At 39.5% G+C, this 12,113-nt stretch overlaps 1 long non-coding RNA gene across 1 annotated transcript in view; it reads right to left on the reverse strand.

Annotated features, from left to right (window-relative positions):
- Nucleotides 1–755: 755 nt before the first annotated feature.
- LOC311595649 overlaps nucleotides 756–12,113 on the reverse strand; it is a 34,295-nt gene continuing 22,937 nt past the window's right edge. The window contains exon 4 of the long non-coding RNA XR_014778523.1: nucleotides 756–874. This is a non-coding gene — a long non-coding RNA (uncharacterized lncRNA). The remainder of the gene's footprint in view (nucleotides 875–12,113) is intronic.

Consider the following 12,113-nt stretch of genomic DNA (forward strand, 5'->3'; position numbering starts at 1 on the left):
AGAGAGGAATATACTGTGGTAGGTCTCACAGCCCTTTCCGACAGCATGTCCCCAATGATCTAAGAGGCTCCTATTAGGCCTCACATCTCGGAGTTCTGCCAATAGTGTCATCATGGTGACCAAGCCTTTAGTACATGAGCCTTGAGAGACAATCAAATATCCAATGGCAAAAGGGATATACAAGGAACTTCTGAAACCAAGAAGGAAAGGACAGAATATGCAATTAAAAACTGGGTAAACTTCGAGGCAATCCTGGTCAGGACATCCAAGCTACACAGAGAAACCCTGTCTCGAAACAAAACAAAACAAAACAAAACAAACTGGGTAAACTGGGCTGGAAAGATGGCTTAGCCTTTAAAAGTGTTTGCTGTTCTTACAGAGTTCATGGGTTCAGTTGCTTGCAGCTCACATGCTGGTTTACAACTTCCTGTCACTCCAGTTCTAGGGAATCTTATATTCTTTTCTGGCCTCTGAGGACTCCTGCATGCACACAGTGTATATAAACTCACTCTCTCTCTCTCTCTCTCTCTCTCTCTCTCTCTCTCTCTCTCTCTCTCACACACACACACACACACACACACACACACACACACACACGGGGGTGGGGGCAGAGAGAGAGAAATTGTTGGTTTTGTTTATTAATAATTAAACTTTATTAAACAACCTAATTAGCATATACAAGAAGGAAAAAAAAAGGTTAAAGAGACAGAAGAGTAAACCTTCTGGAATCCGTTTTTTAGGACGGGTCCTTAGGTGTCTCTGTCCCGCGAGCTGGTCCGGTCCCTTCCTCTCTCTCAGTGCCCTGCTCGCTTTCACCTGTTGTTTTTCTTTTTCCCACCTTCTCAGTCACAAGCAAAGGGCGGTCTCCTTCTCCCTTCGAGGGTCAATTAGGAAAACAATAGCCATGGTGGGGTTTCCAGGTCGGCTTCCTGAATTCCAAGCCCAGGAAGGCTCTAAACAGTCTGTCACAAGGTATTCATGGCTTGCCCCAAGGGTAAAGTCTGCTAAGACTGCTTCCACCTGTGACAAAGCTTAATCTTTCCCACACATCCCCTTTTTCTTTTAAAAAATTAAGAACTATATACACATATATACATATATACATACTCATCAGGACATACAAAAAGACATAATAAAGTCCTTTTATACTTGTTAACCTAAGGGAAAGTATGCCACTATCCTACCAAAGAAAGTCCTTTTCTTTCATGAGAAATTGCAATTATTAATCTACTAAAGCTTCTAGTAACACTGTGGCTATCTAGTCTTTAATCCCATCAGAGACCCAAGAAGGAAAATCTATCTAATAAAGGAAGTGCTGGCAGGCAACTTCCAAGTTGCAGAGTACAGAGAGAGCAGACTGCCTGGATAGTCACCGAATTTTCTCCTTCATTGGGGCAATCAGTCTTCAGCCTTATCGGCCCAAAACATCCAACAAACTGCTTTTTGAAGCAGGAAATCCGCGAGGACTCCTGCATGCACACAGTGTATATAAACTCTCTCTCTCTCTCTCTCTCTCTCTCTCTCTCTCTCTCTCTCACACACACACACACACACACACACACACACACACACACACACACACACGGGGGTGGGGGCAGAGAGAGAGAGAAATAGTAAATAAATGAAATCTTTTTTAATGGACAAGTGATATGACCGGCAACCACAAAAGGAGAAAGTCAAGTACCTAAATAGGACACAAAGAGACCAATTTTCCTTTTTATACCTGAGACCTCCCCATGAAATGAGAACGTATCAACGTGCGCCCACGAATTTGGAAGACATTATGAGAAAATGGGAAAACACAAGACGTCTTATGAGGATACGCTTACAAAAACAAATGGATGGGGGGCACAATGGCACAATGTGGTCATTTTATAAAGAACCTGGGAATTCTCAATCAAATCAAGATTATGTTTAAATATATATACTCTATGACCAGCAGTCAGACCCCCGGGTGATATCCCAGAGAAGTTATCTACAGGTAGCCAGTGAAAATCCTGTGGGAGGATGATGGGTTCCAGCTGAATTGTTGCCCCGAAGGCTTTGTGATGCTGTGTTTGGTGAGGTGGTGCAACCTGTAAGAGGTAGATGTTACTGGGGAAAAGTGAAGTCACTGGGAGAATGCCCTTGGGTGAGATACTGGGACCTGATTAATCCCTCTCTTTCTTTATCACCCATATACCCTACAACAAGCATATTCACTGACTATGACCTCCTTGGCATTTCTGTCTTGCTTTAGGCCCAATGCCATGGGACCATGGGACCATAGACTGAAAGCTCTGAAACCATGAACTAAAATAAATCTTTCTCCCTTTTAAGTTCTTTTTCTTGGGTATTTTGTCACAGCAACTGAAAGCTAATGTGGGGGCGGCGGCATGATTTTCCTAAAGTATTGCCTCCCACATAAGGGAACTGGAAACAATTTAGCTGAGAAAACCATTGGCAGTTGCTGAGGAACATGGTAGAGAGACAACACACACTTCTCAGTCCCTATTCCCTCATGCAAAGGAGTGTGAAAATAATTTCTGTTTGCTTGCTATAACTACAATCCCCACTTACCAAAGATAATGTTTAATCTACATAAGGAAAAGAAAAAATATCATTTGTAACCCTACTGTCTAGATGCAAGTGACATTTTGATGCATCCACCTCCAGAAATTCTTTCTTTACTATTATAAAAATATAATGCATACTTAATATAAATGCACGCTTAATTCAAATCATATGGCTTTTATACTCTGCAAGCTGCTTCTGTCATATAAAAATATACTGGGAAAAGACTCTTCTCCTACTCTATCCGCCAAGGACCAAACAGGAAACAGATGGTACACTCAAAATAGGACTAGTCCAGAAGGGTTTATTCACAAAGGACTGTTTACTCAAGTATGTGTGGGACGTAAAGTGACCTGCATCCAGATATGTCTGAGATAATCCTAAAACACATCTACTGCCTCAGTATCATACCCAGTGTGCTATTCCCAATATTCCCCATTTTAAATAAAGATTTATGTGAATTGTTGCATTACAATCAAGTGACATGGGTTTGGAAAAACTTCACTTTTAACATCTGTTATCATATCGTTTCAGAGCACACGTGATGTTTGCGCTGTGAGCATGTGGTAAAGTTTGGAAGAATATTGCTGATGATCATGATTACTCATCCTTATCATTTCTAGATACAATGATACGAGCATCTTCTATCCTGGAGAAGAAACACGTGTGTTAAAGCATCTCCTCGTCTAGAGTGATAGTGGTGGAAGCCCAGGTGTTTCGTGAGTATAAAGTTGCCTTTTTAGTTGTCATGATAAAAGCAAACTAAGGAAGTAAGGGTGTCCTGGGGTTCACAGTTTGAGGGTACACTCCATCATGGTAGGGAGGACATGGAAACAAGAGCATGAGACAGCTAATATCATTGTGCCCACCGTCAGGAAGCAGAGATGGATGAACCCTGTGTTTTGCTTACTGTCTTACAGTTACTATTGATGTGATGAAACACTACGACCAAAGGCAAGGGTGAAGAAAGGGTTTAGTGCACTCACACTTTCATATAACAGCAGTTGGAGCAGGAACTCCAGCAGGGCAGGAACCTGGAGGCAGGAGCTGGTGCTGAGGCCATTGAAGGGGGCTGTTGACTGGTTTGTTTCACGAAGCTTGCTCAGCCTGCTTTCTTATAGAAGCCAGGACAACCAGCCAGATCTACCCCAACTCACCATGGGCTGTTCCCTCCCACATTGATTGCTAATTAAGAAATGCCCTACAGGCTTGCCTGTAGCCAGATATGGAGATAGTCTCTCAATTGTGGCGCTCTGCTCTCTGATGACTCCAGCTGTGTCAAGATGACATAATGCTAGCTAGCAAGATCAGTTAGTTTCTCCCTTTTACTTAATCCAGGATCCCCGCCCATGGAAAGGCAGGCCATATTTAGGATGGGTCCTCTCACCTCAGGTAATCCAGTCTAAAATTCCCTCACTGACACGCCCAGAGCTTGTCTCCTGGGTGACTTAGATGCCATCAAGTTAACAATCAGCATTAGCCATCACGCTTAAGTCGCAGTGGAGTTCCACTTTTTTAGACCCTCTGTAAGTTGAAAATACCGTAAGTTAAAAATTCACCTAACACACTCATCCCCATTGAACAGCATAGCCAGCTACCAGGACTGCCCTCACAGTTGTGTGAACTCCCTGAGGACATATGTGTATCTATTTCTACTACTAAGCTTCAGGAAACAGTATTGTAGCGTGTATCACTAGCCCAGGCAAATATCAAAACCTGAAATACCATTTCTACTAAATGCCCATCAGCTTCATAGTGTTACAAGGAAAAAAATAAACAGGAATGAAGTCACCATTAAGTTTGTGACCATCTCTATTTGGTTCCATTGTTGCTGGTAACCACTTGTGTCTATAGGCACTTGGCAATGGAGTGTGCTAAAGCTAAGAAGTGCTCACAGCTACCAGGACTGAAGTCAGCACCCACGTGGATGGGAAATGATGGTTAGATGTGCTTAAAACATATACAGGAGATCCACACGGCAGCCGTACAACAAGGCACATCCTAGTAGCAGTCTGTCGCTTGCTCTTCTGTTCTGTAAAATAGGTTGCAACTCATTCTGGTCAATGTTTTGTAAAACTATGTTTTCTAATAAATTCTTCTAGCAGTGAATTCTAGAGAAAAGCTTAAGTGTATGTTTAGTGAAAATTCACTAAATTTTTCAGTTCTCTAGAAATTTGATGTGGTGGAGGTACAACTGGTGCAAAAACTTAGTCACCATTTACTAACCCAGAAAAAAAAGGGAATTCGATGTAAAGAAATAGGCTTGCTGGAAAGAAACAGCAGCACTCGTTTCATTAGATAGTAATTTTGAAAGTCTGATCCTTAACCACAATCTTACACGCACATCTACAGATGGCGTCCACATCTGTGAACTCTGACCTTTCATTTAGAAATGAGTTTCCTAAATGAAGAAAAAAAATTTTAGAGACAAAAGAATGCTGGCTAACCTGCTAGTTTCAACAGCTAGGAAAGAAACCTGACAAACAAATAAAGCCAGTTTTATGCCAATGTCTTCGGATGACTGCAATACAAAATTGGCTGTCTGAATTCCAAAAACACAGCTCAATTTTAAATTCAGCTCATGGAAACAGATGAAAGTGTTTGAAGCCTAACATAGCATAAATTGTAAAAAACTTTCAACTCAGTTGAAATTTTTAACATTGAAGGTAAAACTATTTATTCAGGCAGTAGTGACATGAACATAAATTTTGGTAAAGAATAAAAACATGGTTCCTTAAGAGCAATATTCTTATTAAATGAATAAATCAGTGGAACAAAATATGGCTATAACTGGGTGGAGCACAGACTTAAGTCCTCAGTCATCCAAGAATGCAACACTTCAAACAGAGATGGTAGTTGTCAAAACTTACAAGCATTTCTGTTTACACATATCAATATCTATAAAATGTGTGTCAGAGTTGGTGCTGCAGTTTAAAACTAAATTAAAATACTTCCACGTAGCAGTGAGCATGTTCTATCTTGTTTTGTGTTGTTAATCATAGAAATATTTGAAACCCTGAAAAACTGGTTAGGTGGCCTGGTGGGTAAACGTGCTTGCTGACAAAGCCGATGGCCTGAGTTCGATCCACATGGGTACCCACATGGTGGAAGACAAAACTAGCTTTCGCAAGCTGTCCTCTAACTTACACAGGTGTTCTGTGGTGTGCACACACATATGCACACTTACATATACAAATAAAAATGAAGAAATGTAAAATAAAAAATGAAAAAAAAAACTACATTATAGGTGTCCTTAAACTGTTGGAAATACTTATGAATCAGCCTTCCGAGTTTTAATAGTATCCCCCTTTTAAATTAGTTAAAATCTTTAATAGAATATTCAGCAAATAGTGTTCCCACAAATATTCAAGTTTCAAGTCTTTAAATAAATTTTTAATGATGAAAATCAAAGATTGAAAACAAAAAGCTATCGATCTTATGACAACAAAGGGGAAACAACAAATTAGATGAAGGGTGCTAAAGAAACGTTCATTTTTAATTTTGAAAATTTTTATCATTGGGTTTTAAATCTCTGTATCTTACTGTATGTGTCTGGGTGTTTTGCCTGACAGATGTCTTATGCTCTGCATGCCTCCCTGGTGCCTGTGAAGGCCAGAAGAGGGAATCCGATCCCTTGCATCTCAAGTCACAGACAGTTGTGAGCCACAATGTGGGTGCTGGGAATTGAACCCGGGTCCTCTAGAAGAGCAATCGGTGCTCTTAACAACTGAGTCATCGCTCCAGCCTGAGTTTGGAATTTCTTAACTTGTAGAAAGAATCTTCACATGGAGTTTCCATTTTGCACCGAGTAAATGTATAACCTATGCAGAATGGCATGGCACTGGGGGCTGTGTTGTCATGGGATCAAGGTGTGTCTAAGCATCCACATAAATGCTTAAACACAACTCTTGGGCATGTTTTCCTTGTAAAAGTATTTCTTGCCACACGTACCTGGGAGTATAAGGATAGTATTGAGAATGTAGCTAGGAATTATACTGATCTAGCAAACCAACTGTAGTAGATTGTTTTCCAAGGACAATGATGTCACTAGTCTCAGGAAGCTGGCTAGGTTTCTAGCACCAGGCATGGGCCTTAAATACAATCAGCCAGCTGTGGGTTGCCACCAACAAGTGAGTGCTAATTACTGAACTGTCACAGATACCTTGCCACACTGGTCACTGTTATTGTTATTGTAGGTATAGAGGACTATTTAATTGCTTACTTCCCTTCACAGTTTGCATAGTATTGTCTGGGAACCACGGGAATACACTGCAGAAAAGAGGCATTCAGGTTAGATGCAGCTTGAACCACCACCTGAGGCTTGTGTCCTAAGTGTGCAGTGCCTTCAGCAGCAGGAGCCCACCCTCAACCCCTGAGAGGCAGCCAAGAACTAAATTAATCATTTATATTGTTGTAGTAGTAACTTGTCCAACCCTGACCAGCCATTCAAAATTGTTGTTAGTCTATGGTTCTTGTGGGGAGTTTTGTCAGTCAAAAGTTTAGGCTTTCTTTAAGATATCACACACACACACACAAGCACACACATGTACATGGAGGGGCAAGAACATAATTTTAGGTAAGTATAAGATAACATGATTCCTTGAGAGTTTATCGAACAACCTTGATATTATTGTCTCTCACCCGTGCCTGCCCCATCCTTCTCATACTGTGTTTCCCTTCCTCCCTCCTGCTCAGCTGAAGGCCACTGTCTGTTTCTCACTTCATATCGCCTGTATCCTGCCCCAACCCAACCTAGTTTTCTTTTATATTTTCCAGATGTTGGATATTCACATCTGAAAATCTAGAGCTACGAACCACAGATGAGAGAGTATGGACATACAGTGTTTTGATTTTCTGGGTCTGGGTTATTTCATTCAATGGTCCACCCACCTTCCTGCAAATTTCATGAATTCATTTTTCTTTTTTCTTTTCTTTCTTTTTTTTTTTAAATTTTTTTTTTTTACATCTCAATTGTGAATTATTTTTCTTTACAACTTACTCTGCCGTCTATATGTACCACACTTATTTATTTGTCAGATGAAGATATTCAGGTTGTCAACATTTGCCTATTATTGTGAATAGGGGAGCAATAAATACTGCCGAGCAGGTATCTATAGAATAGAATGTCAAGTCCTTCGGGCATATGCCAAGGAGTGGTGTAGCTGGGTCATACGGTTGATATAATTTCAGTTACTTGAAGATTTTCCACACTGATTTCCAGAATGGTTGCACCAATTTGCATTCCCACCAACAGTGAACGAGGGTTCCTCTTCCTCCACAATCTAGCCAGCATCCATTGTCAGTTATCTTGTTGAGCTTAGCCGCTCTGGCTGGGTAAGATGGCAGCTCAATGTTTTAATTTGAGTTTTCCCTAATTGCTAGAGATAATAAGCAGGTATTGGGGCATTTATCAGCCATTTTCATTTCTTCTATTGAGATCTCTCTGTGTACATATCTAACATCTAGCTCACCTTCTTTAAACTGGGTTATTTGTTTCCTCAACTCCTTGTTTCTTGAATTCTTTAGTAAACAACATAGTTTTTTTTTCATGTTCTGTGGGTTTCTTCTCTCACGTGATTGTTTTCTTAGCTTTACAGAAGTTTTTCCTTTCCTGGGGTGCTAGTTGTCAATTGTTGGCCTTAATTTCTTGGCAAATGCAGTTTGTTTTTTCAGGGTTGTTTTGTTTTGTTTTAGAAACTCCTTCCTGTACCTAGAAATCTTAGGATGTTGTTTATATTTTCTTCCTTAGTCAAGGATTAGAGGCAAGTAATGACTTCTGGGAGAAGAGTTAGCCTTTCCCCGAAGACAGCCATGAAACCATAAACACACAAACTGCCAAAAAGGCCTAGCAATTGTGTATATGAATACATAACTTCACAGTGGGAAAGATCTAAGAGTTGTATGAGGGAAGAGTACTTGAGGGAGAAAAGGTAGGAAGAAAAGTGGTATAATTCTGTTTCAATTTTTTAAAAAATTTTTGGAAAAATGCTTCTTGAAAACAGGGCATCTAATTGGGAATTAAAAAAAATAATAACCAGTATAAAATTTGGGGTTGAAATTTTACACACTATAAGGCAACTACAATTTGAAATATCTTACATAGCATAATTTCTACAAGTCCTCCAGAGAGTATTTTCATAACTTATAAGAGCATGATGCACATGAAAAAAATCAGGTGAAGGTGTCAGCATCAAATATATTAAACATAAAATGTAACTTTGAAGAAAAAATTCTAATTAAAATTAAAATATAAAGCAACATTGTAAAATGTTCTTTCTAAAACTAGTGACACGGTGATAAATGAAAGCACATGATTACATATCAAGATCAATTATTATTATGAATGTGTGTCTTTTTATTAGTATTTATTAACATTAACTAAACATAATAGTAGACTTCATTATGGTATTTTTCACACACATATGTAATGTACTTTGATTCTGTCCACCCTGCATTATTCTCTCCTTTTTTTGTTTTTGTTTTTGTTGTTTTGTGACTCAGTTATTGAGTTTATTATAATTGCTGGCGGATAGTTATAGCACATGGGTAATTTACAGCAGTTACATCACTGAAGAAAATCTCTCTCCCCCAGCATCTTTTGTCAACTATCCATCAATCCTCGAGGGAGGCTTGGGGTCTCATGAGCCCTTGAGGCCCATCCGGAGGGAGTGTTGATGGGTCTGAACTGTGCGGGTCATGGACAGGGAATCACAGCTGCTGTGAGGTCATGAGTACAGTGGCCATGGCGTGCCTAGAACACAGAGTTCCATAACTTCCATCCTTTCCTCTGGCTCACATTCCTTTGAAATGTTCACCGAACCTTAGACTGGATGATAGGAATGCCTCACTTATGTGGAGTCAACAGTCACTAATTCTCAGCACTCTGCCCAGTTGAATGTCTGAGTAACTGCTGCTACCCACGGAACTAAAAAGAATCGACTCAACCAAAGCCAACAACACTGGTCTGTGGGCCTAACCATAAATATTTACAAAGCAATTTGACTGGCAATGATTAACTTAAGATTAATAATCTTTTTTTTTTTAAGTAAGTTCTTGCTGTATAGTCCCAGTTGACCTAGAATGCACTGTATACCAGACTGGACTTGAACGTGAAGAAATCTTCCAGCTTCAGTTATGGGCAAACAACTCCATGCCCGAATAAACAACTGATTTTGTGATTTCAAGTCAAAGAATATGCATATGCTATTTTAGGTTTTTGAGAAAGAACTTAAAACTTGAAACTAGTGTTGATTGATATTTCATAACCCTCCAACATGATAAAGCCTATTTTCAATAAATGAGTTAAAATAATTATTTGGCAACACTCTTTACCACTGACAGGTAACAACAAATATTCTAGCTACTTTAGAGCAGTGGCTCTCAACCTTCCTAATGCTGCGACCCCTTAATACAGTCTCTCGGGTTGTGATGACCCCTAAACCATAAAACTATTTCATTGCTACTTCATGACTGTGATTTTGCTATGTCAAACTGTAAATTTTAATTTTGTTATGAATCATAATGTAAATATCTGATATACGGGATATCTAATATGTAGACCCCATGTGGTCACAGCCCACAGGTTGAGAACCACTGCTTTAGGCAAAAGGAACACAAGTAAAAATATAAGAAGGCAGTGTTACTTCCTCCTAGGCCATGGAAGCAAAGAGAGACGAGCCCTGGAAACTCAGAGGCTTCTTACAGGGATTTTTGGAGTGAAGAACCTCAGCTTGCAGTTGTCTCACAATAGAGGATCCATAAAGTCACAATTCCCTTCTCCTTCTTTCTCCACTTTGGATGTTCTGCTCTGGCTAACTGAGCCCAATTGGAAGTAGAGGACAGGACCTCACCAATATCACACTGGTCGGTAGCTACCCAGGGCAGATAGCAGGTTAGGGGAAGTAGGAGAATAATCCTGAGGCATAAGCAGGAGGTATCTAGTAACTTGTTTAACCCCCAAGGGTGACTTTATATTAGCTTCACGCCTTTGCTGTGAATCCTTGGCTATAGTTCAATATTATTATTTATTGGCAATTAATTATTGCCAATTATTTAAGGCAAGGCATTCACTAGCATGGGAGACCTAGAATCCAAATTCTTACTTCAATGAGATGCTACAGACCACGCTCCTCTAGCTATATAATATCCCAGTGATCCATGCACTGTGGTCCTCAAAACACCAAAGCTGAGCTGTTGAACATAAATACCAAGATTTCTCTTGTCATAAGCAGTGTTATACTAAGGAACCTCACAGACAGATGCTGGCATGAAACATTACTTTCTCCAAAGGCTTCTAGGACGAGAAGAACCAGTTCAAAGGGCCTTGGAGAAGTTCATCTTTGTTTCTTTACTTCTTTCTTCATCTTTCTAATAAACTGTCCATTCAAATGCTAAAACCTGCAGTGCTTGAGAGGGCCTGCCTTTTCCACATGCTTCCCAACACTTGGAATCAGCTTTTTAGCAGATTTTTTATTGTACTTTAGATATAAAAATAATGCCTAAGAGTGGGGACATGGCTTGGTTGGTAAAGTGTTTGCCATGGAAGCACGAGGGGCTGAGTTCAATCTCCAGAACCCACATAAAATAGATAGATAGATAGATAGATAGATAGATAGATAGATAGATAGATAGATGATAGATGATAGATAGATAATAGATTGATCAATAGATAGACGATTGATAGATAGGTGATAGATTGATCGATAGACAAGTAGAGATAGATAGATAGATAGATAGATGATAGATAGATAATAGATTGATCAATAGATAGACGATTGATAGATAGGTGATAGATTGATCGATAGACAAATAGAGATAGATAGATAGCTGTACATGGTAACACACATCTATAATACTGGTGCTTAGGAAGTGAAGACAGACAGATTCCTTGGCCTCACCTACCAGCTAGCCCAGTTTAATAATGGAACTCCAGACCTATGAGAGAAACTGTCCCAAAAACAAGGTGGATACTCATGAGAAACAACACTGAAGTCATCCTCTGGCCTCTACGCATATGCATATATAAATGCATTATACATGCATCCACACACCTGCACACACACACACACTCATATGCATGTTCTTACAAAGTATTCTTATTTATTCAACCTGAATTTATTTTGTTACCTATCAGAACTTTTTCTATATATATTTATTAGCCATTTGAATTTTTTTGTTAGTTACATCTGCTTTTTTCCTTGTTAATTATAAAGGCTCTTTATAGGACTGACATAGGTAATAAATATCCTGTGTGCCTTTGGTATGGTATTTTAAGATACATAACCATCAATGTTTGTGGAAACACATCTATCAATATTTTCTTTGCAGATTTCTTATTTCTCCCCTTGATGTCATGTGTAAAAAGTCCTTCACCTCGAAATGGTCTATTTTTAGATGCACTGCTCTGACCTCTTTATCCTTTACTAATAAGGAGAGGACGTGAGATGCAGAAAGATAACATAAAGTGTTGGTGAGCTCAGTAACCAACAAGAGAAAATGTAGAAGCTTTAAACTGCTACATGAGGGTAAACAATGGAGAATGTTGCTCTCAGCATCAAAAC

The sequence above is a fragment of the Acomys minous genome (assembly GCF_964271855.1).
Source record: "Acomys minous genome assembly, chromosome: 4".
In the NCBI taxonomy this organism is placed as follows: Eukaryota; Metazoa; Chordata; class Mammalia; order Rodentia; family Muridae; genus Acomys; species Acomys minous.